The 24,630-nt window shown below is 35.2% G+C and overlaps 1 protein-coding gene and 1 long non-coding RNA gene across 3 annotated transcripts in view; one reads left to right on the top strand and one right to left on the bottom strand.

Moving 5' to 3' along the window:
- The window catches only part of tnip1 (TNFAIP3 interacting protein 1), a 119,977-nt gene extending 100,563 nt beyond the window's left edge, over nt 1-19,414 (bottom strand). Inside the window, exon 1 of the mRNA XM_039776130.1 lies at nt 19,364-19,414. The gene's annotated coding sequence lies outside the window, so the exon portion shown is untranslated. The remainder of the gene's footprint in view (nt 1-19,363) is intronic.
- Nucleotides 3,974-24,630, top strand: part of LOC120543199 — a 30,954-nt gene continuing 10,297 nt past the window's right edge. The window contains exons 1-3 of one of the 2 annotated variants that reach the window (XR_005636309.1): nt 3,974-4,210; nt 5,880-5,994; nt 13,345-13,470. This is a non-coding gene — a long non-coding RNA (uncharacterized LOC120543199). Of the gene's footprint in view, nt 4,211-5,879; nt 5,995-7,287; nt 7,920-13,344; nt 13,471-24,630 lie in introns of those variants that run through there. The other variant, XR_005636308.1, reaches the window with a different exon arrangement.

Below are 24,630 nucleotides of genomic sequence, written 5' to 3'. Positions count from 1 at the left end.
AAAGTATAATTTTGATTTCTACTGAATGAAAGCATGCAGAGGTCAGAGTGTTTAAAGGAAGAAGTAGGGCATGAGCCGCATCACTAAAGCACTTCATGGGCTTGGCTGCTTTAAGCCTGTTTTATTGTATGTTCTTGTATTTTACATAACATATGTGGAAAGTTCCACTCCACCTGAGAGCTGAAGTGTTCTGATTAAGCATACCATGGGAACAGCATTGTTCTGTTCCAGAATTTTTTTAAAGCACCGACAAAATTTGGCACCCCGCATTCCCGTACTGAGTTCTCAATACTATACAATGCATGGTGTTATGTGTTTTCTGTGTCTTCCGTACTTAGTGTAATAAAAAACTTAAGAGGAAAATGTGACAGACTGAACATTATCCGTTTTAGGCTTCAAATCATTTGGATGATATCCTTGGAAAGGAAAAAAATCTGCTGTGTAAGAACTAACAAGCCATAAAACTAAATATGGTCTATGATTGGCAAGGATTGGTTTCTAATTAAGCATCTGAGTTGAAAAGAAATCTGCAACCAGTGTGCCCCCCCCCCAGGACCAACATTGCCATCCCCTGAATTAGTTGTTGGTTTCTAACTATTAAATGCAAAATGTCAATGCACTTTCTCTGATTTTCTTACAATTATGTTTTTAGGGAGGTTGAATATTTCTTTCTCAGGACCGTGAGATGAATCAGTTTGTAAAAAATATTTTTCCTTGTATTGTCTGCAAATAGTCAATAATTTCTTCTTGTTCCGGTACTGAACTTATACTTTTGGAGAAAAATGGAAAGTGCCTTTAAAAGTTAAATGAAACTTTTATATCTGTATATATAAAGCTACATGTCCCTGATTGACTGAGTACCCAAGTCAAGTCAAGTTGGGGAGCATGCACTGGTACAAGTGCATTGCCACACCCACCACACAACAAAACAACTCGGAATCCCGGTTGGCAACCCCCCAGGCAGATACGCAGTCCAGTCACAGTCAGTGTCTTGCAAACAATTTAAAAATTAAGATAAAACACAATCACAGAAGCAGTGGTGCTGTAAGAATTATGTTTTTGGACTTCTCTAGCGCCTTTAACACCATCCCACCTCTGCTCCTTAGAGACAAGCTGACTGAGATGGGAGTAGACTCACACCTGGTGGCATGGATTGTGGACTATCTTACAGACAGACCTTAATATGTGCGTCTTGGGAACTGCAGGTCTGACATTGTGTTCAGCAATACAGGGGCGCCGCAGGGGACTGTACTTTCTCCGGTCCTGTTCAATCTATATACATCAGACTTCCAATATGACTCGGAGTCCTGCCATGTGCAAAAGTTCGCTGATGACACTGCTATTGTGGGCTGCATCAGGTGTGGGCAGGAGGAGAAGTACAGAAAGTTAATCAAAGACTTTGTTAAATGGTGCGACTCAAACCACTTACACCTTAACACCAGCAAGACCAAGGAGCTGGTGGTGGATTTTAGGAAGCCTAGGCCCCTCATGGACCCTGTGATCATCAGAGGTGACTGTGTGCAGAGGGTGCAGACCTTTAAATATCTGGGAGTGCATTTGGATGACAAATTGGACTGGACTGCCAATACTGATGCTCTATGTAAGAAAGGTCAGAGCAGACTATACTTTCTGAGAAGGTTGGCATCCTTCAACATCTGCAGTAAGATGCTGCAGATGTTCTACCATATGGTTGTGGCAAGTGCCCTCTTCTACGCGGTGGTGTGCTGGGGTGGCAGCATAAAGATGAAAGACGCCTCACGCCTAGACAAACTTGTTAAGAAGGCAGGCTCTATTGTAATATTAAAGTTGGACAGTTTAACATCTGTGGCAGAGTGACGGGCACTAAGCAAACTCCTGTCAATCATGAAGATTCCACTGCATCCACTTAACAGTGTCATTTCCAGACAGAGGAGTAGCTCCACTGACAGACTGAGGAGATCGTTCCTCCCCCACACTATGGGACTCTTCAATTCCACCCGGGGGAGTAAATGCTAATATTAATTTTATTTTTATTTTTTTTTTTTTTTTTTTTTTTCATTTTTTCATTTTTATTTACTATTTAATTTAATATTGTTTCTTTGTATCAGTATACTGCTGCTGGATTATGTGAATTTCCCCTCGGGATTAATAAAGTATTTATCTATCTATCTATCTATCTATCTATCTATCTATCTATCTATCTATCTATCTATCTATCTATCTATCTATCTATCTATCTATCTATCTATCTATCTATAATTTGTGTTGTATCTAAGTAGCTGACTTATATTTATGGCTTAATATTGTTACAATCCTAGATATTTAGTGATGGAAAAATTTACCTTGTGTTTGTCTTTATACATTTGTGATCTGTCATTTATTTAGGATAATAGCATCAGTTAAGTAAAATAAATGTAAGGTTGAGATTTGTAATGGGAAATCCGCATAACCTGGCAAAATAATAAGTGTTAAGTGTGAGTTCTCAGTAACTCAGTGAATTTAGATGGTAAAATAAACTAGACAATCATGTCATGGTAAGCAGCTTTTTCTTGCAATTATTTATGGTGGGTCCAAGGCTGAATCTTAATAATTGACCTAATCTTTCTAAATTTAAAATAATATTTATTAAATATTAAATGTCAAAGAAATTTCACTTTCAGGTATATTTGGTCTTGCATTACTGTTAGGTTGTTCAGTAAAGCTTTGTTTGCTAAACTTGAAGCTAAATTCAGTTATACCTCAACATGCAATTTGATAAACCATCACACTTTTGTTTTCTTTGTGATTAATTTTATCTCCTTTCCTCCCTATGACGACAATCATAAATTCCACATTACAAAAGCACAAAAGCATGTATCATAAAATATATTCTTCACTGTTATATATTAGAATGGACAGTTTCAAGCATGCAATGTTTACTCAGTCTCTACCCTTTTTATGTAAGTAATATTTCGTAAACCAGTACATAGTTTTTATCACATTTATGCTGACTAAATACTTCTCCCCACGCACATAAATGTACCAGATTTTAGATAAGGCTTGTTCTTTTAAGCACACCATTTTTTCCATGGTTACAGCTCACACTTTTTCAGAACAGCGTATTGTATGAGGTAGCAGCTGATATAACAAGCTCTTCCTTAATAATTAGGTGAATGTAAATTTAAATGTCAGATAAAAATTCAGTGTACTGTATTTAACAAATGGTAATTGTAGGGGATATCCAGTGAGAGACAAAAGAGGAATTTATAGCAAAACAATGACAGCTTGTTTTTGTTTCTCTTTTCCTTTACTTTTTTTAGGCTTCAGTCTCAGACAAGCATAATGGTGTTGAGTTATGTCTCAGAATAGTTTGTAGTTTAGCATTCTACTACTGTTTGTTATTTTGCTTTTGGTAGTTATTATATTGCTTAAACTCATAAAGAAGTGCTGATTGTCTTCTAGAAATACACTTTATATAAAGAAAAATCAGCACACAGCCATTTACTACTTAAAATAGACCTGTTTAAAATGCTGGGGATCCCCGACTTCTTTTTTCTTTTTCCTGTTTGGCACACACAGAAACTGCCGAACTTCCTCTCTATGTTTATTTATATCTATATGTTTATATCTGACCCCAAATGATTAGAGAAATATTTTTTTAAATATTCTTTTAGATTGTTTATGCATTTAGTTCTTGCCTTCCCAGGTTTTTCACAAAAAAACTATGAAATGCATCAGTTGAGCTGTTGCTTTTATAAAAAACACATAATTTTCTCTTTTAATCTGGAAAGATTTCTATTTATATGGCCAATCAAAAATGACATTCTATACTGTTGGTAGATAGTTATATTTCTGAACGTTTTTATTCACCTGATTGATACATTCTTAGTACACATATGCATATACTATTGACAAAACAATTACCTTAAATGTCGAAATTGCCTGAGAGTAATGTTTCACATTCCAGAACTAGCAATATACATTTGTAGAATATAATGGGGTTTAGCATATTGACTCCTATTTTCACAGGAGATATTGTAAAGATGCACGTACATTTACAATCTCAATATTTGTAAATAAAATATATTTAATGCACCATTTGTATCTATATATGGAAATTATAATGTGATTGGCTTGGTGAGTACATGTGACTGTGGAATGGTGTAGATCAGCATTCTGCTCAGAGCAGATTCTTGCCTCAAGCTTGAAGACCCTGGGATAGGCTCCAGCCCCTGGGACTGTGTACAAGCAAGTAGGGAAAATTAATAAATAAATGAATGTTAAAAGAATCTAGAGGAATGATCTTTTGGGTTTAAAGAAATGTATGGATATTATATACTGCATGCTTTGGAATTTACGCTGAAAGATAGAAACTTTGAGGATATTTAAGCTTCTTCCAATAGACAGAAAAGATTGCAAAAGACATCATACTTGTATAGTAATAATATTTTCAGAGGCTATTTGGATGAAAAAAGGATTGTAACAAACTGTATGCTTTGACCCTCAAGCTTATCAATGTTGGAGAAAATAATTTTAAAAGCCATACCCTATAGCTTTAAGACCTTAGTTTGTATGAAGTGGCAGAATGCAAAAAGTTACATGGATCTTATTTACACTCAAAAGATGCAGGTACATCTTGCTTTTACTTAAACTTTCTTTAATACATTAGATGTTTTGGCTGACCAAGACCAGGCCCAATCATGTTTGAAATGTAATGGAAGTTTTAGAGGTTTAAGTACTTGAAAACATATTACTGGAGACATTGTAATTAAATATCTTATAATAAGGTGTATCTCTTTAATGTTCTATCCCTGATGATCTTAATGTGCTTAATTTGAATATGGCCATTCTAGTGGCAAATAAAGGTTGATGACTCAAAACGGTCCTAGGTTTAGACACATGTGGTCCCTTTTATGAACTTGTTAGAGAATGCAGAGCCCGTCCAAAAAAATAGCTTAGCGCTTCTTGTTTGTAAGACCTTATGTTCTTGGTACAGGTACACCACAAAAAAAAAAAAAGCAACTTACTAATGCCCATCAGTCTGTCTACCCACAAACCTTCATCTAAACAGAGACCTGATCAGTTTCAATTTAGGAGGATGGCCAAACATGAAGAGTAAATTACCTTGCATGTATTTTACTTTCCATGTCATGCATTTAACTCTGATTGCTAGATTCATAAATCTAAAATTAACCAGTCCCTGAAAGGTCAGTATGGACAGGACATGGCCACAGGGTAAGTACTTCCTAATCAGATAAATACATTTTATCATGTTAGTAAATGAAGAGTATGTTATTTTCAAATATACCTGAGGCAAACAAAGGCCTATAGTTTTGTTAAACATCTTAAACCAATATTTAACTTTATCATTAATCCCAGTACTTGTTATTACAAACAAAATCATAACTCTAATGGATCATGCAATTTTATCATCCATTGTTTACAAATTTAAGGTGATCAAAAATCATAGTATTTTAATGTGTTTCTTTTAAAGTGGTCTAATGTCTTGACGCCAGTATTGATTCCTGACTTGTGGCCATTGCTGCTGAAATAGGCTCTTACTCCCCAGCTAACCTATACTATAATTTATAATATAATCTCTGAAGGATGTTAATAAATACTACAGAACAATATTTTTCTCCATTTTGATAAAAATAAGAAAAAAGCTTGTATAGATGTATTGTACATAAACTTGTTCTGACTACCCTTCAGATAAATTACAAAGAATATTTCACATTTTTGCCAATCTGAAAAGTTCTGCATATCTACAGAATTTTAAATGAAACTCACATATGCTAAAACAATATTTTAATTGAATTCTTTAGATTTAAAAGTAAAGAATGAGTGCTGCCCTCTGCTGGATGTGTGATTTTTGAAAAGTAAAAGAATATAATTTTTCTTTGTTTGTTTTCTTCTGTAAGGTTTACCTTTGCAGGACCATTGCTTTTTCTATTTCATGTGCTATTCCATGACTTCACAAAATGAAGAAGAAAATAACAGAGACTATTAACATGATTTATCTTTCAGAATGCACAGGTAATTAATTATTTTTATGATTCACCTGGCATCTGATAAGTATTTAATTATTATTACTGAATATTATTCAACATATGCATCCTGCGACAGCTTGAGTGTATTATACTGTGTAGCATGTATATTGTTTACAAACTACCCAGTACCACGGCTATTAACTTTTTACTTAGCAAATTAGTTAAATTTATCCCACATAATTTAATGCAAAGTGTCCAACATGGTGCATGGGAATTTGAGATGTTACAATGTATACACACACATTTGACACCTTTGACAATGATTTTCATATTAGAATAAATAAAAGCAACTAATGTTTTTTACCCTGAAAGTTTTTCAGCAAGGACAACTTAAAACATTTGACCTGTTAGCATACAGTCGTTACAAGTAGGCTGCGTAAACTGAAAGTCTTTTGTAAAGTACTGACCAACATCCAAATATACTGTGACAAGCTGGTAAAAGTTTACAAACAAGTTTAGCTAAATTAGGGTGGCACGGTGGTGCAGTGGTAGCACTGCTGCCTCGCAGTTAGGAGACCCGGGTTCGCTTCCTGGGTTCACCCTGGTGTAGTTTGCATGTTCTCCCTGTGTCTGCGTGGGTTTCCTCTGGGCGCTCCAGTTTCCTCCCACAATCCAAAGACATGCCAGTTAGGTGGATTGGCAATTCTAAATTGGCCCTTGTGTGTGTCCTGCGGTGGGTTGGCACCCTGCCCAGGATTGGTTCCTGCCTTGTTGGCTGGGATTGGCTCCAGCAGACCCTGTGTTTGGATTCAGTGGGTTGGAAAATGGATGGATAGTTCAATTATTAAAATATTCAGCTTTGGAACCTAACTAATAAATAAATTCAGCATTAATATAATGAACCATAACACCGAGCTTAGGAAAGCATGAAAGTTAGGTATCAGGTAATTGCATGTGTGCTTTATCATTGTCATCCACTAAAACCAAATGTAATAATTTGTACAAGAAACAAAAGGCTGTAATAAAAATATAAGTAAAATGCTAGCCAAAGGGTAAATATTAAATGAGAAAACAGTCAAACTGTTTCTTTCCTGTGGCATAATTTATTTATCTTTAGTCTGAGATACCAAAATGTAATATCATGCTTTTACACAATTACACTTTTTTTAGGTGTTGTTGGGTTTAAAATGCATTGGTAAATACAAATATGGAAGACAGATGTTTTGAGGTAAGGTTTTAACTGATTATTGTGTCAGAGAGTAATGGTGTGTTGCATTTTGATTAGTACACATGAGCAAGAATTAAACATATAACAATAATGACTCTAAAAACCCAGTTAGAAACATGCCTTACCATAAACGCTGTAAGAAGTGTCAGAACCATCTCTCCACCCATCTAGTCATTTCAATGAATGTGAAACCAAACAATACAAAATTAGTGCCCCTCTAACAAACATCACAAAACAATGTCGAAATTTCTCCTTTCCTCAGACCCATTATAAAAGATCTATCTGATATCATGATTCCTTCCCTTCTTCGTACTGTAGATGTCTATCAAATACACTGCTCATAAAGCTGCAAAAGTATGAACTTATTAAAAAATAACACAGAGATCTGAAATAGCTTCTTATAGTTTTGTTGCATATTTAAAAAAAAAATTACATTCTGGTATCTTTTTTGATAGCACTACATTTTGCAAAATTTTTGAAGTCAGGGTTGAGATTTGATTGATGAAAATTATTAACAGACCACAGTCACATAAAACAGTTAAATGAAGCTTGTTGTGTTAGAGAAAATATCATGAGTAGAATGCTGGGAAGTGTTTTATTTTTGCTAACTTTTTATCAATTAGAGTATTGGAACCACTAAGACATCTTGTGACCCACTTATTCTACATTCACTGTCTGGAACCTCTGCAGACTGTTATTGAATAGGTTCTGCCTGGGTGTCATCCCAAGGAGCACCTCTGCTGGTAATATGGAAATGTATTATTTTCATTATAATAAATATAAATCAATAGACAGGTTTGTACAGAGTATATAATATTTTTCACTGCTGACAGGGAAAATTCACTTTTTCTTTTTACTTAAATATTATTAACACTTAATAAAGTGTCTCAATGAATTTGATCAAAACCACCATGCTACAAACATACATGTTTAAAGTTTTTCTGCCTGATGGGGTAGAGGCTATGCCTTGGACTCTTTGCAGCAAAAGTTGATGTACCTGTGATTTTTTTTTTTTTTAAGTCAGACACACTTAATGTATGAATAGTGCCCTGTGCCATGCATGTGTCTGTGGATCACCCTCCTGACTCATCTTGGGAAAGGGAATGTTCTTGCTGTTACTACTGGTATCATCTCTTTTACTTCCAGCAGCCATAAAAAGACTCCCAGTGAGTCTTGGCTAATGATAAGTGAACAGTAACAGTAAGGAATTATAAAGATATTATCATAGGTATAAAGAAGCACCAGTAGTGTTTTTCAAACACTTCTGATGAATAATTTATTGATTGATAGAAATTAAAGGATAAATTCAGAATTTTTCAAGTTAAAGTTATTTTCTTTTTTTTTTTTTTTTAAGTCAGACACACTTAATGTATGAATAGTGCCCTCTGCCATGCATGTGTCTGTGGATCACCCTCCTGACTCATCTTGGGAAAGGGAATGTTCTTGCTGTTACTACTGGTATCATCTCTTTTACTTCCAGCAGCCATAAAAAGACTCCCAGTGAGAGTAATTGCCTTCCAGTTTGAGGAGCATAAAAATGAGATGCCAACAGAAGCGATGTCTCATTCTGGACCCCCACTCATGAGAAGGAGCTCCAAACCAGATCTGATCTGGCAAAGATTCCTTGCCATAGGCACTTCTGTTTGTTATTATGCCATCATGTGCCTTTTTTGTTAAAGAATGCACTATTTTAGATATTGAACCCTTTTTGTTAACCAAGTTGTTGCATATTCAGCTAATCCTGCTCCTCAAAACAAGTATAACAGAACACAAATATAGTGCAAAAACCTATTGCATTTTGGACTGACAATGGTATCCACTGCAACTTGGAAAAATCAGTCCTTAATGACACAATACACAGGCATATAACAAAAAAGATGAAATGATCATTTTTAGGCCCTGTTTAATTGTAAAAATGTAGCATACTTAAACAAGACTTAATATCATTAAAAACATCATAATATTTCTCTTGGAGTAACTAACTACTCATTAAAGTGTTTTCTTGTAATAGAAGTTCAGATGAAACCAGAATCTTATACTATTAAGCCTAGTTAATATTTCTCTTGATTCTTGATGTAAGTGAAATAGTGACTTAGCAAACCCTGGTTAGAAGGTTCTAATATCAAATGCTTTTATATTGTTTATTTGATTGAAATGCTCTATGTTTGGGTCTTCTTAATGTACTTTGAGCATTTATCTTCCCAAGTCAATGGCCTAAGAATTTAGGTTAACCTAAACTGCTGTAAAATGGTACTAAACTCTGTGAATCCTAAAATGAAGCACTGAATGTAAGAGAATTGTACCAGAATGGCAAGCAGTTATTGCAATATCTGTTTACATGTTTGTGAATATTAAATTATTAAAAATCCAGATATTTGTTCAACAAAATTTTTAGGCGACAGTTTTAATGTCCATAATGTTGAACACAGATTAAAAATAAAAAAGTACAGTATTAGGTTTTTTTAAAATATCTTAAATACATTTAAATGTTATACAGGATGTATTTATTAGTGGGAAATATTATTTGCTCTATCACATATACAATTTATTGCATATTTTCTGTTATAAGCTCCTGTGTACTAAAATATGTGAATAACAAATTTCAGTCATTTGTGATTTCTAGTGTATGTTTATTATTTCTAAATCAAGTCAACAATAATGTTAACCCTTGCAAAATCAAGTATTGTGCTATTGATGACTGTGGCTTTTGAATCCCATTTTAGTAGAACATGGCTGGATCGTCAGCTGCCATCAGTAACAATATTCAATAAGTTATTCATTCTGGTGTTTGGGATGCTGTCCTTGAAGCACTCGGGCCTGTGGAGCTGATATTCACTAAGCATACCACATTCAAAGCCATACATGTTTAGTCTTGCTCATTCTCCTACTGAACTGCACACACTCATGATTAGTACCTGCTGATTGATAGATAGATAGATAGATAGATAGATAGATAGATAGATAGATAGATAGATAGATAGATAGATAGATAGATAGATAGATAGATAGATAGATTGTTTACAAAAGCTCAAGAAATATTTTAAGAAACAAACAACAACAACCCACGCAAATACACACAATGAATTATAAAAAAGAAGAAAACATCTAGCTTGGCTAATGATAAGTGAACAGTAACAGTAAGGAATTATAAAGATATTATCATAGGTATAAAGAAGCACCAGTAGTGTTTTTCAAAACACTTCTGATGAATAGTTTATTGATTGATAGAAATTAAAGGATAAATTCAGAATTATTCAGTTATTTTCTTACAATCATGGTTTATGTTATGTTAACAAAAAGCAATACAACTTACAGAATATGTATGTTTTTCAACCCGCATCTTGAGATTGTAAACATATTGGAAACAAATATTTCCCTGTCATTTTAAGAAGGATTTAAAAGCAAATGGTGAAATGTGCTTGTGAGTGACATTATTGAATGATGATGCCCGGATGTGAATTGATGTCTATCTTCTGAAGATAACTAGACAATAATATTTGAAAAAGACAAATGATCGCTTAAGTTCTTTTAATATACAGAACCTTATTTCATTATTTTGTAAAGATACTGCCCTCTGACACGTGTACTTTGGAGGTCTAATTAGAAAAATCTTAGACAATCAAGTTATGAGAACTTAACAGGAACTACATCCATGCATTTAGCTTTAACAATTTTGAAGTTTAGAAAGTTTAGTACAGATGTTTTAGCATAAGTAGAGTGGTAGTGCAGAGTTGTCATTCCTGACTCAAAGCATCGCGGTTTTTCATGGACCTTGTATGCTCTCCTTGTGTATTTACAGATTGATTGATATCAGTGAGTGTCAGTATGTTTACTCACTCAAAAATGTTGTCCTCAGTTCTTCTATTACCATATCTTCTTACACTGAATCATCTTGCATCAAAAAATTGAGTAAATTGTTTGTGGCGCTTCAGTCTTTTTCATCATGGTTGGGCTCTACCACACACTCTGCCTTTTTATTTTCTTAGCATTTTTTTATTGCACATGTACACGACGTGTCATGGAAAGTGCTATATGCAGGTGTCTTGGCTCTTTCAAAAATCTAAGACTTGTATTAAAAATACATTTGGATTTTAATTGTCATCTTTACAAAGTACTATGAAGCTGTTATGTACTGTATGCTCTTCACAACGATGAATCTTGTCCTGTAGCCTTTGTAAAATGACAACACAATGCAATAGGCAAAAAGTAGGCAGTATTTAGGAAAAAATAATCATATGATTTGAGTGTGCATCTGCTTGTTTTTACAACAACAATAACAACATTTATTTCTACAGCAAATTTTCATATACAGGATGTTGCTCAAAGTGCAGAACGGGCTGAAGAAACAGTATTACAGAAGCAAAAGTAGGATAAAAAGCAGGATAAAGCTTAGCGAAAGGGGGAGTTTCATAACTCCACCCACATTGTTTACTGCAAGTAGACAAGTGAGCAGGAAACATATCCTTACCTTGAGAAAAAAATGCCAAAAATCTATGGTTAAATGTATTATTTTCAATTTACATTGTTCCCTCGCTATATTGCGCTTCGACTTTCGCGGCTTCAGTCCATCGCGGATTTTATATGTAAGCATATCTAAATATATATCACAGATTTTTTGCTGGTTCACGGATTTCTACGGGTGTTTTAATTTATGGTACATGATTCCTCAGTTGGTTTGCCCAGTTGATTTCATACAAGGGACGCTCTTGGCGGATGGCTGAGAAGCTACCTAATCAGAGCACGTATTACGTATTAAATGCAACTCCTCAATGATATACGATGTGCTTCCCACACGGTGCTTCGCATACTTAAAATCCCGAACAGCACATATTATTTTTGATTGTTTGCTTTTCTCTCTCTCTGTCTGTCTCTCTCTCTCTCTCTGACATTTTTTGCTCCAGACACGCACTCCTTTGAAGAGGAAGATATGTTTGCATTCTTTTAATTGTGAGATGGAACTGTCATCACTGTCTTGTCATGGAGCACAGTTTAAACTTTTGAAAAAGAGACAAATGTTTGTTTGCAGTGTTTTAAAGTCCCTGTCTCTACAACCTCCTGTGTTTCTGTGCAAATCTGTGACCCAAGCATGTAAATATAAAATTAACAATATAAACGTATAGTTTTTACTTTGTGGATTTTCACCTTCATGTCCAGAGGGCTCTAATAATGTTAAAAAACGTATTTAGAAGGTCGTAAACAGGTTTTCTATGCTCTGACTGCGAAAATATTCTATTTATAAATTAAGAATCCTACTTCGTGGAAATTCATTTATCGTGGTAGAGTCTGGAACGGATTAACCGCAATAAACGAGGCTTTACTATACTTTTGTTGTCACAATCATGCTTAATAAAAACAGAAAACAGATTTTAAACTGAAACCTTTGATACTCCAAAGTTGACATATTTGTTAAGTTTTAAGATTTTTTTTATTTATGGTAAGACAATGGTACCCATTAGGTCCATTACAAAATACAAGAGTGATTGCGAAGAAATTATTTCAGCATGAAAAATACTAAAGTTATCCTTTAATGACAGAGTATCATAAAGAGGATGTGCACCATTGTTCAAAAATCAGTATTACTTTTGTGACACTCCTTAGTATACATATCTGATGCAGTTCACTTTGGTACACTGTTATAAAATCTTTTTATTTAGTCCTGTAGTAAGCTCATTCATGCTTGCTTCAGGATTTGCCATTTGACTTAATTTGTTTGTTTTCTCAGTCTAAGTGATCCCACAAACCTTCAGCTATATTGAGGTCTGGATCTTACAGGTATCCAGTCTAGTACTGTTAGTCATCAATTTGTAGTCTTCTGCTTATTAATTTGAACTAAGTTTGAGGTAATTACCAAGCTGAAAGATGAGATTTTACCACACGAACAGCATGATGAATAAAAATAAGTTCATATTTCTCATCAGTTATCATTCCACTAATTTTGACAAGATTCCTTACACCACTGACTGAAATACACCTCCAGACCATGACCAAGTCAACCTCATGCTTTGTAAAAGGTGGCAGAGAAATAGAATGTACTTCTTACCAACTCTTCTTCTGAAATACTCTACTTGTGTCTTGGTTAACCAAAAATGTCATGTTTGGCCTTTTCGCTCCATAAGACTTCTGCCTCTGGTAGTCACTCTTTGTTTTATGGTCTTTTGTTTGCTACAGTGTCTTCTGTTTTTGCATTTCATCAAGAATGATTGTTTAGCTGCAACATGCCCTACATTTTTTTCAAGACTTCTTTGCACAGTCATGACATGTACTCTGCTGCCACATATCTCTGCCATACACTGAGTAAGTACTTCACTTCATTTCTTTCTGTTACTTAAGTAAGTGACCTTTAAGTAACGTCCATCCAATGGAGATAGATTTTTGGATCTTCCATTATGCTTTCTGTTTTCATCTTCTCCAATTTCTTTGAATTTCTTTATGAATGCTTGAAAAGCACATCTTGAAAACCTGGTTTAATATTCTATTGCTTGCTGAATAAAGCTTTCTTTGTATAATATTATAGTTCTTAGTTAAAGTGTATTAGATTTGGCATTTATAGACCACTTATTGAAGCAACACCAGTACTTGTGGTTACCATCCAATACACTCCTTTATTTGTTAAACTACTCCATTAGCACGCCATGTTCAACTAATCACAATGTCATTAATCTGAGTTGAGTTTACTGTTGGTAGAATTTAACAAATACATTAAGAGGCTGAGATGCCAAGAGGGGGAGGTTTGAGTACTAAAACTGCGTTGTAACAGCCATCTCACATGATATCAATAGGTTTTTGGAAAACATAAGAAATACTTTTTTTTATTTTTTATATTGTGCTTATTTGTGTTTACCTTAATGTCATATACTGCTTTCACAAGCAAGCAAGTGTTTACTACCCAGATAACTAGCTTTAAAATAATTTTCCTAAATTGCATACCTGGCACTGTGTATTGCATGATGCTTCTTGGTATATGTTTTAACATTATATTTTGTGCTTATGTTGCATTTCTTTTATTCATATATTGCATCTTGAGCTCTTCGGTGAAAGTGTGCTTAATTAGAAAAATTTGAAATTGAAAACTGAAATTATATTAGTAATTATTACTGATGTTCAGCACAGTGGACTACTGCCTTACATACCCAGTATCTTGCATTAATGTGTGTGGTGTTCACACATTCTTTCAATGTTTGTGTGAAGTTATTTTACCATATAGAGTCCTATTTGACCCTATTTTCCCTTTTATGGACTTTATTGTGTAGACCATAACACAGTATCTTAAATCCCTTACTTTTAGCCTTCATATACTAATGCCCTCAGGCAAAATGATAAAGCAATAGAACAAACATGAAAGAGTTAGTTTCAATTAACTAATAATACTGTATATGTCCAAATTATAAGCAAAATACAATGAGTGTGACAAAAATACTATTACAGTCTAAACAGCAGTGCATCTTATGTCCATAGGTGGCTCTCAACTTATCTTCTGTCTAGCTTGGGCTTATCTAACACAAATTATTTGAATGGAGTATGGCAACAGGCCACATGCCTGTCTCAATATGGCTGTTGAGTTGTCTTCTTCGTGGAGAAATGATGAGAGAGAGAGAGGTTGTCTTCTCTTCTTGGCAAGATGGTAAGAGAAAGAAAGAGAGAGAGAGAGAGAGACACTGAATGGGAAGATGAGCCTTGTTTTATACTGCTCTTAACGTCTTTTGGTATACCTCTGGACAAACGGGTGCAGGCAACTCCCTTGGTTCATCTAATCCTAGTTCAGCCACAATCCATTTCCTTCCTGTGCCATTCACCAATGAAACAGCTCATGCACTACCCCTTCCCCAGTCACCTATTTCACAGTATGGGGGTTTAACATTCACTAATGAAAAAGCTCATGCAAGCCCAAGTCCTGAGTCTAGCATTTTCTCTAGTTTCAAGAAAACAGGAAAGAAAGGAAACAATTAAACCATAAGCCTGTTCCATATGGTGCTTTCATCATTAATTAAACTCCGGGGGTAGAAAACTGTTTTTCCAGCTCGTGGCTCTTTAACATTACAAATAAAGATATACAAAATATGTTTCAACTCATATGCTAGATATCACTCATCTTACTCTCCACTGTAGGGTGTTCTGGTTTTCCTACCATATGCACAAAAGGTGTGCTTAATAGAATGTTTGATGATTCAAAATTGTCTCCGTCTTACCGCATTTATATGACACAAATTCCTGTTTGTCTAGGATGATAATCTGTTCCCTGTGCAGGAATATCAAACCTGGTTTGAAGATGGTATAGAACAGCGGTTCTCAAACTTTCGTATTTCGCGCCACCCCCCCTTTTCTACCTGGAATAATTCTGTGCCTCCTGCATAATAGATGAGAATAACCCATGATACAACTAACAGAGGTATGATACTCGTGTGGTGTCGCGGTATCCTATCATTTTTACTTCCATAAGATTTGCATGTGTTTGGCTAACTTTGTTGAAATATTTGCAATTAATTTTTTTAAAGTGCTTTAATAACTGCATAAAATGCCTTGTGTGGTTTTTATTCTTATTCTTATTTAATTATTTTTTATGTAAAGAAACGATTAAATATGTTTTAATTTTTAAAAATCTCGTAACGAGGACACCGATGAAGTCAATCTGCGCGAGACGAACGTATTTTCGTCCGACAAATATTATCCCGCTGTTAGTTGTATCATGAAAATAACCCAATACACAGTAAATTATTTAACTCAATTTGGCAATATTGGCTATGCTGCCAATGTGGTGCAGTCGCACTGCATTATCACCTGATTTACTGTTACCCGAATGTTCGTGACAGATACTGATACATCTTGAACTTTACAGATTGAAAATACGTGACTATAAAAGCAGCAGCAGCGGCACTGCTCGTCAGTTAATTGTTAGATCTATGCCTTAGAAATGTTTTATTTTAATTTTAGTTATAATGCATTCATTGTGATAATATGCTTGCAAATTTAAATTTGAAATTAAAATGTAAAAAATTAATTTTGTTGTCTTGTTCATTTATTCGACGCCCCCCTTGTACAGCTTCAGTGACCCCCCCAGTTTGAAAACCGCTGGGATAGAAGGAGGGGTAATAGGAAAGGCCAACGGTTTTGGTAATTGATGCAATCATTCGAAGCAATTCTTTATTGATCATTTATTGTCCTTTCCCTTGAATCAGTACTTAATTGTCCCATTAAATACTAGTTCTGCTCTTTTTTATTCTATCCAGTTACTTGAAATTCCCCTACATTATTTCAATGAATGTGTTTCATCTAAATTGTTTAGTATTGTTCATGCAAAAACTCTCAAAGAAGACTTTCCTCATGAGAATCCTTAATTCATCATTACTAAAGCAAATGATGCTCAAACAAAATTTTTTTCAAAGACCTTTAACATAAAGCCAGTTAAAACGACAACATGAAAGGATTCATTGCTGAAACTGACTCTTCACTGCCTCTTCCTGTCAGGTCGCAGTTGTTTGAGGCCTTTGCAATCTTTACAGAACACTTACTAATGAATGCTATTCCTCTTTCCTAAACGTTTTAATTACCCTCCACCTGCCTGTAAACAGTGTCTAACACTTGAGACAATTCTGAAAAGTCTATTATTTCCTATAGACTATTTTTTGTGTTCTTTTCAGACTTGTTTTATGGAAAAGAAAAAAAAAAATCTGCAAAGTGCTTTCCTGTTTTTCACAGAAAATTTAAGTTGAAGGTGTTTGCAGAACAAAAATACGAAGCTGAACTGCAACTTAAATGGAAAAAAGCAACATATTAGTATGAGGCGAATTTGCTCATCACTAACTCTTCATCACGAGGGTATTATGCATTGAACATTTTCCATATGCAAAGCTCTCTGCATTTGTCAACAGTTTCTGTGTTACATAGGTAGAGGCTAGGATCATGATGCTTTGCATAAACATGCATAAATTTGGGCACAGTATAACTACAGACAAAATGACTATTCATCTGCCCAAAGTCTTATTGGTTCACTACAGAATATATGACTTTTGATTGTTTGTATTAGTAACATTTATGTTTACCCGAATTTCCAGTGAAGAGTCCAAGTCTGAACAATCTGTATATAGGGGGTCTAAGCAACATATAATTGCAACAAAATTACTTAGGCTGCAGTTTTCTGAAACATGCTAACTTTATATTTTAATAAAAAGCACAAAGGCTGAAAAAAGACAGTTCGAATCTCATTTCCTGATTCAGATTTCTACAAAGACTAGATCTGGCAGAAGGAAAATACAGTGAAAATCAAATGGATGGGTTTATGAAAATATCTAGGCAACATCTTGTACTGTGGTAGAAACAAGCTGCTTGAAACCTCTGACTAAGCAAAGACCAGAAGGAGCTTGCATAATGAAACTCTTCAGTGACACAGAAATTTTATTGATAATTTAAGCATGTCTGTCACCAGATTGTCTGAGGTATGCAAAATGTCTGCCATCACTTGTTAACAGCATCCTGTTTCTCACTTGTATATACGTTGCTCCCTAAAATTCAAAAATTAGGCTAACAAAACCTAAAAATCTATGTATTAAACACACATATTTCTCCTCAATGCTTACTATACAATTATCAATATAATCATCAACCATCACTTAGTAATTTTATTTGATATTTTCCTTTACAATTTGTTTCATGCTCCATAATTTAACTTTGTGTTTGTTTCACATTCTGGCACCAACAAACAAGGAGTGAATCCAGCTTTTATGTTGATGTTATGTACCTACTCCATATTCAAAATTTGTGTGATAAAATAAATATCATATGAACTGCTCTTATTTAGATGTATTCACAAGCAAATACTTAACAAAGTGTTTACTGTACAACACGTGTAGAATTTAAATGCTCATAGGGCTTATTTATTCACACTCTAGTACGTTTAGGTGCTACACTAGTATAGCATTGTAAGAGCACCCTAAGAAATAGTCTCTGAATCTGTCTGTCTCACCCCTCATGCCAAGAGTCATGTTATGCTTGTTGGCATATCTTTCTGTTTAGGTTTAAATTGTTTTTACCTTAATCAGAAAAGGAGTTAATATAAAGGATATTTGGATAAACATTTATAAACAATAAGTATTCAATGATTTCATTTCTATTCTGTGTTATTATAAAAGACAATGGCTAAAATAATTTATACTATACTAGGCAAGGGAGAATCACGTTCACTGACAAAAAAACAAATAAAGCTATTTATATATTGCAGCTTCCATGCATGTTGCTGCTTTTGGAATGTCATGTTTTCCTTATGCCACCCTTGTGAGAAGCAGTATTTTCAAATTTGTGATGGATACATTAATATTTTTTTCCGAATTGAAATGAAATGATTCCTGTAGTTTCCATTAATATTTATATTGCAAAAATACATGTTTAGCATACATATACTGTAAATTCAACACTAATAATAGTTTGGTATCAAATGATAATAGATAAATACAATAAGGCTTCAGTTTATAAGGTGTTTTAGGTTTCCCCGAAATGAACATTAAAGTGACTGAATAAGTGTTGATACTATTTTCAAAAAATGGAATAAAAGATTTTAATCTAAAAATAAATTACCATAACCCCCTCCTAGTGGCATCCTCCTTTAAATGTCAAACCTTTTGCACACAAGCTGGGTAGGCAAGTAATAAAGAGCACTGGTTTGGTCTCACATTATCTTAAGCCACTGTGAGAAACGCAGCACAGGTCTAAGGTTATTTTTAACCTCTGTGTGCAAGTCTGAGCACTTTCTGTCACATACACACAGAGATACAAATGCTTTGAAATGATAGCAGTATGCACATATGTAATATGCATATTCAAGCATGCATTTTATTTTGATTTACAATTCTCAAAGCTGTATAGTTAAAATCACATCTGTTCTAAGGCCAGAGAATTCATCTGTCAAGTACATATGTGCCATGATTGATTAAAAGAGGCTTACTCAAACACCATTTTTGCTGAACATTTATAAACTTGATTTCTTTCCTATTTTCTAAATTAAAATGAAATAAGTAATTTTTCCGTAAATCATAAACTGCTGGTATTGTAGATGTAGTAAAACAGTAATCAAGTGAAACAGAATCCTTAAACTAAAAATATAATAACAATGAATATTTTTTCTTTAGCATTTTGTCTCCAAGTTGTTAATACTGTTTTGTAACAAGAAAAAATATTAATAAATGATCTTGTCACTTACCAAAGGAAGCTGTTTGTGCTGCAGAAACATTATAAAGTGATGAATGGCAACATAAGGGAAGCAATCTTGTTCTTCTTAAAACACTACTGGGGAATTCCCAGACTGTGAGACAAGTATTGGGTCCTGCTTTCTTCCCAAAAGCTACAAAGTACTAATTTATTAGACTTTCATAAAAAAAAAAGTACTGTTGATTGTAAGGCAACATTAAAATTCATTTATCATTAAGATCATCTGTTTTGGCATCACATTTTTCAGGCACATGTCATAAAATTCAAATATATATGAAAATGTGTATTTACTGTACAGTACAAGAAATACGTTTGCCTTTACCTGGCAAAGAAAAAATATTTGCATCATTGTTTAATGACTTTGCTCATCAAACCTGACTATTATTTAAAGCTTTTAAAATCTGCTAAAGTTATCTCCCTTTTGTCGTAGGCCCAGGCTTTGTTTATATTGGTGTCAGACTTCTGAAAAGAAAATTTCTGAATGTATTCTTAATTTTGATTTTTCAGAAGACCTAAGAAAATTCTTCAAAGTTGCCAATACATATATTCATAATAGCCTATTCAGACAGTGTTGGACCACTCTTTTGTGGTTTATTTGCTTTTAACCTTTTAACATATATCAGGAAATTACTGACAGTTTCAAGAAGTAAGTTTAACCAACATAAAACGGACTAAAATCCTACTCTTAACTTATATATCTCTGTTTCTTTAGATACTTTGTCCCAAAGATATCTGTGTTATGTAAGTTAGCAACTGTAATTTAGCCCAATATCAGTGAATGTGGATATGTGCACAAGTGTGCCCAGCTGTGAACTGGCACCTCATCCATGATAGACTCCTGCCTTTCACACTTTGCTACTAGGACAGGCTCTAGATCCCCACAACCCTGAACTGGATTAAACTAGCTTGGCAATGGCTGGATTGGCAGATTTTGCAGCAAGGTTGCCTGAATAATATTTTAGAGGTTTGTTTAGTTTGTTTTTTTATAACTTCACCATTACTGTATACTGAGCAAAGAGTAGTGTTGTTTTATCAAAAATATGATAATGTGAAATGTGAAAGAAGTTAAAAGTTAATTATTGACAATTTTCCTTTATAATACAGTTACTTTTGTTGTTATTGTACATTCATAGTTCACAAAACAACCTCTAGGTAAAACAGTGAATGCTACCTTATGCAAAATGAATGAGCAACAATACATTTTTTGTGTCCTTAGCAGTATAGCAGTTAGCAGTTTCTACTCATTTCATTTGAAAAATGTGTGATGTTAATTGGCCAATAATCCACAGAATAAAAGCCAGACACTTTGAAACTATGTAAATATATGTTTGTAGACTGTAGACATGAGGGTGCATGAGGGCCAGAAAAAAAGTAGCCTGCATGTACCAAATTACACCTGTTTCCCCAAAAAGGTTGTATTCTTTGCAGCAAGAACAATGTGTGAAGTGAGAAGAATCAGTCACAATTGAATATGGCAGCTTTGACTTCATATTCAAGTGATAAACAAGCCCAGCCAGCTTCTTTATACTGACTGCTACTTCTCAGTATAATTGCTCACCTTTTCGTTTTCTCACATTATTATTTTTGGCCACATACTGTATATGAAATGGATAGAATCCATTAATTGTTCAAGAGTTTATTATTTTTTTTCAGGATTATTTAAGAGATCTAAGACAGCATCAGAAAGAGATACAGTTACAGTTCTGTGTGTGAAATTGTCCATGCCTTGCTTTGAGCACCTATTTTTGGCTCTGCAGTATTTCAGTAAACAGAGTAAGCAGAAGCCCTTGACTAAAAATAATGTTTTGTCTTCTAACATCTTCAAGGAAAATGAAAACGTCTGTCTGATTACACTCTTATAATAAACCAGTAATTTCAAGTGAGATCACAAATGGAGGTATTTTGCATAGTTTTGGAGTCCCCATACAGCTTCTGTGCAGCTATTGTGCATTATGCATTATGATCAGAGTTAGAGTCAAGTGATGTTATCGTAACTCTTACAAAAATAAAAGCTTAGATTGAATGTATTAATCAAAGGGCCAGAGTATGACTGAGAGACTGACTTATTGTGAGTGATTCACTCTTAAGGGAATTGTATAGTGAATTACATGATCAGTGGTTTACACACATTCTTAAATATCTTGCCCCCTAATTGTCAAAACAAGTCCAATGCAGAAATGGTCATGTACTGTACAGTGACGTTATTCTGTCACATGCATGATATACTGGATAACTGTGTACAATAGAGTGTATTTAAAATTTGAATTTACAAAAATTTCTAGTATATATATGTGGTGCCCTGAAAAAGTATGTGCCAAGGTTTCTCATTGTACCAAGTAACACTAAAATTTTGCTCTTTGTAAAATTTTGTTTAAAAGCACTGAAACCCACTGACATGGTTTTATTTTAAACAAGCACAAAAAGGAAATACACTCACCTAAAGGATTATTAGGAACACCATACTAATACGGTGTTTGACCCCCTTTCGCCTTCAGAACTGCCTTAATTCTACGTGGCATTGATTCAACAAGGTGCTGAAAGCATTCTTTAGAAATGTTGGCCCATATTGATAGGATAGCATCTTGCAGTTGATGGAGATTTGTGGGATGCATATCTAGGGCACGAAGCTCCCGTTCTACCACATCCCAAAGATGCTCTATTGGGTTGAGATCTGGTGACTGTGGGGGCCATTTTAGTACAGTGAACTCATTGTCATGTTCAAGAAACCAATTTGAAATGATTCGAGCTTTGTGACATGGTGCATTATCCTGCTGGAAGTAGCCATCAGAGGATGGGTACATGGTGGTCATGAAGGGATGGACATGGTCAGAAACAATGCTCAGTTAGCCCGTGGCATTTAAACGATGCCCAATTGGCACTAAGGGGCCTAAAGTGTGCCAAGAAAACATCCCCCACACCATTACACCACCACCACCAGCCTGCACAGTGGTAACAAGGCATGATGGATCCATGTTCTCATTCTGTTTACGCCAAATTCAGACTCTACCATTTCAATGTCTCAACAGAAATCGACACTCATCAGACCAGGCAACATTTTTACAGTCTTCAACTGTCCAATTTTGGTGAGCTCGTGCAAATTGTAGCATCTTTTTCCTATTTGTAGTGGAGATGAGTGGTACCCGGTGGGGTCTTCTGCTGTTGTAGCCCATCCGCCTCAAGGTTGTGCGGGTTGTGGCTTCACAAATGCTTTGCTGCATACCTCGGTTGTAGCGAGTGGTTATTTCAGTCAAAGTTGCTCTTCTATCAACTTGAATCAGTCGGCCCATTCTCCTCTGACCTCTAGCATCAACAAGGCATTTTCGCCCATAGGACTGCCGCATAGTGGATGTTTTTCCCTTTTCACACCATTCTTTGTAAACCCTAGAAAAGGTTGTGCGTGAAAATCCCAGTAACTGAGCAGATTGTGAAATACTCAGACCGGCCCATCTGACACCAACAACCATGCCACGCTCAAAATTGCTTAAATCACCTTTCTTTCCCATTCTGACATTCAGTTTGGAGTTCAGGAGATTGTCTTGACCAGGACCACACCCCTAAATGCATTGAAGCAACTGCCATGTGATTGGTTGATTAGATAATTGCATTAATGAGAAATTGAACAGGTGTTCCTAATAATCCTTTAGGTGAGTGTATACTGCTTTTTTAAAATATTCAGTCCTTGTGTTGTGCAAGTATTACATTTACAGAAGTTAAAAAATCAATTGCCTAAAGTCGGGCCCTACAGAGGTGGGTTGGGGGTCAGCTGGGGCATCACCCAGTTTAAAAGGGGACCTGCCTTGGGTTGCCAATTGTCCGTAAAAAATATTTAAAATTAAAGCATGCTTGTAATTCTGTAGAAACATTTGACTACCTGTAAAAAAAAAAAACAAAAACAGTAAAATAATGTTAAAGACAATAACACTAGAAATCAATTTTGCAAAAACATACTCCATACTTTTCTCACCATGTCATGATGTAATGCACGGGCATAACTGGTTGTTTCCCTTGTATGTCCTGGTCAGTCAAATATCAGTGGAAAGAATAATCATGTTATTTCACAAAATAATTGCATTATTTTGCAATATGTATTACCGGTACTTTATTTTGCAAATGTATTTCATTATTACACAATAATTATTATGTTATTTTGCAAAAGTATTGCATTATTACGTAAAAGTCACTGACTGCCCCGCAAGCCCTGAAACAGCTGTCAAGTGATACATTAAGGATGTGTACCTGTGGTATCAAGTGACAAAAAGTGAGCAAAAGGAATAGGTATAGATATTAATTCTGCATATACTCAGGGGTAAATATAATCCACACAGTTCAGAGTTTCAGGGAAGCCAGTGAACATTGCGCTATCATGTGGTGTAAAGCCAGAGGCGTACTTCCATAGTGGATGGGATGGTTATTTGGTGGGGGTCAATGGATTCGGCACAACATCTGTTGTAATTTAGTGTAAAACACCAGCGGCATCTGACTGCCTCTTGCCTTACTCCAAGTGCTGCTTCAAAGATCACTGGCCGCCTGTCACCCTAAACTGGATGGATTACATTTACCCCTTAGCATATGCAGGATTACATGTATACTGTGGTATTTGGCCGGCTTGTCATCCCCCAGGCCACCAGATGGAGCCCTCCCTGCAGTATGGAGGTGCCCCGAAGACCAGCAGGGAGTCATGGACTTTGTAGTTTTTATCCTCAGCCCTGCTGGGTACTACAGGGGCTGCAAGAGGGAGCTGCAGGGAGGACCGAAGTGCATCAAAGGAAGAGCGACGTGCTTCCGGGGTGAAGAAGAAGGACTTGTACCTGACCCGGAAGTAATATTGAATCACATGGACTGGGGATTGGAAACACTTCCAGGTCAGGGAGAATAAAAGGATTATGGGAGCTCCCAGACGGCGAGCTGAGCTGGGTGGAAGGGTGGCAACGCGTCTGGGAGTCGGAGGATTGGTTTATTGTATATTGATTAGTGATTGTATGAGTATAGTGGAGGAGAGGGTGCTTTGTGCACTGTGGCATTTGAATAAAGTCGATTATTGGACTTTTACCTGGTGTCTGGAGTCTTGGACAGGGGTTCAAGGGAGCGATACAGCCCTAAACTGTCACAATACCTATGATTTTTGTTCAGTTATTGTCACATGATTGGAAGCTACATACTTTCTTAATCTCTCTCTCTATACACGCTGGCTCAATGTTATCAGCAGCAGCTTCAGGTTGCTTCTTGCCATACACTCAGTGCTGCTGTGATAGTCACTTG

Source organism: Polypterus senegalus, chromosome 13 (assembly GCF_016835505.1).
Source record: "Polypterus senegalus isolate Bchr_013 chromosome 13, ASM1683550v1, whole genome shotgun sequence".
Classification (NCBI taxonomy): Eukaryota; Metazoa; Chordata; class Cladistia; order Polypteriformes; family Polypteridae; genus Polypterus; species Polypterus senegalus.
Note: the sequence above shows the minus strand (reverse complement) of the source record. Positions and strands in the feature narration are given on the sequence as shown.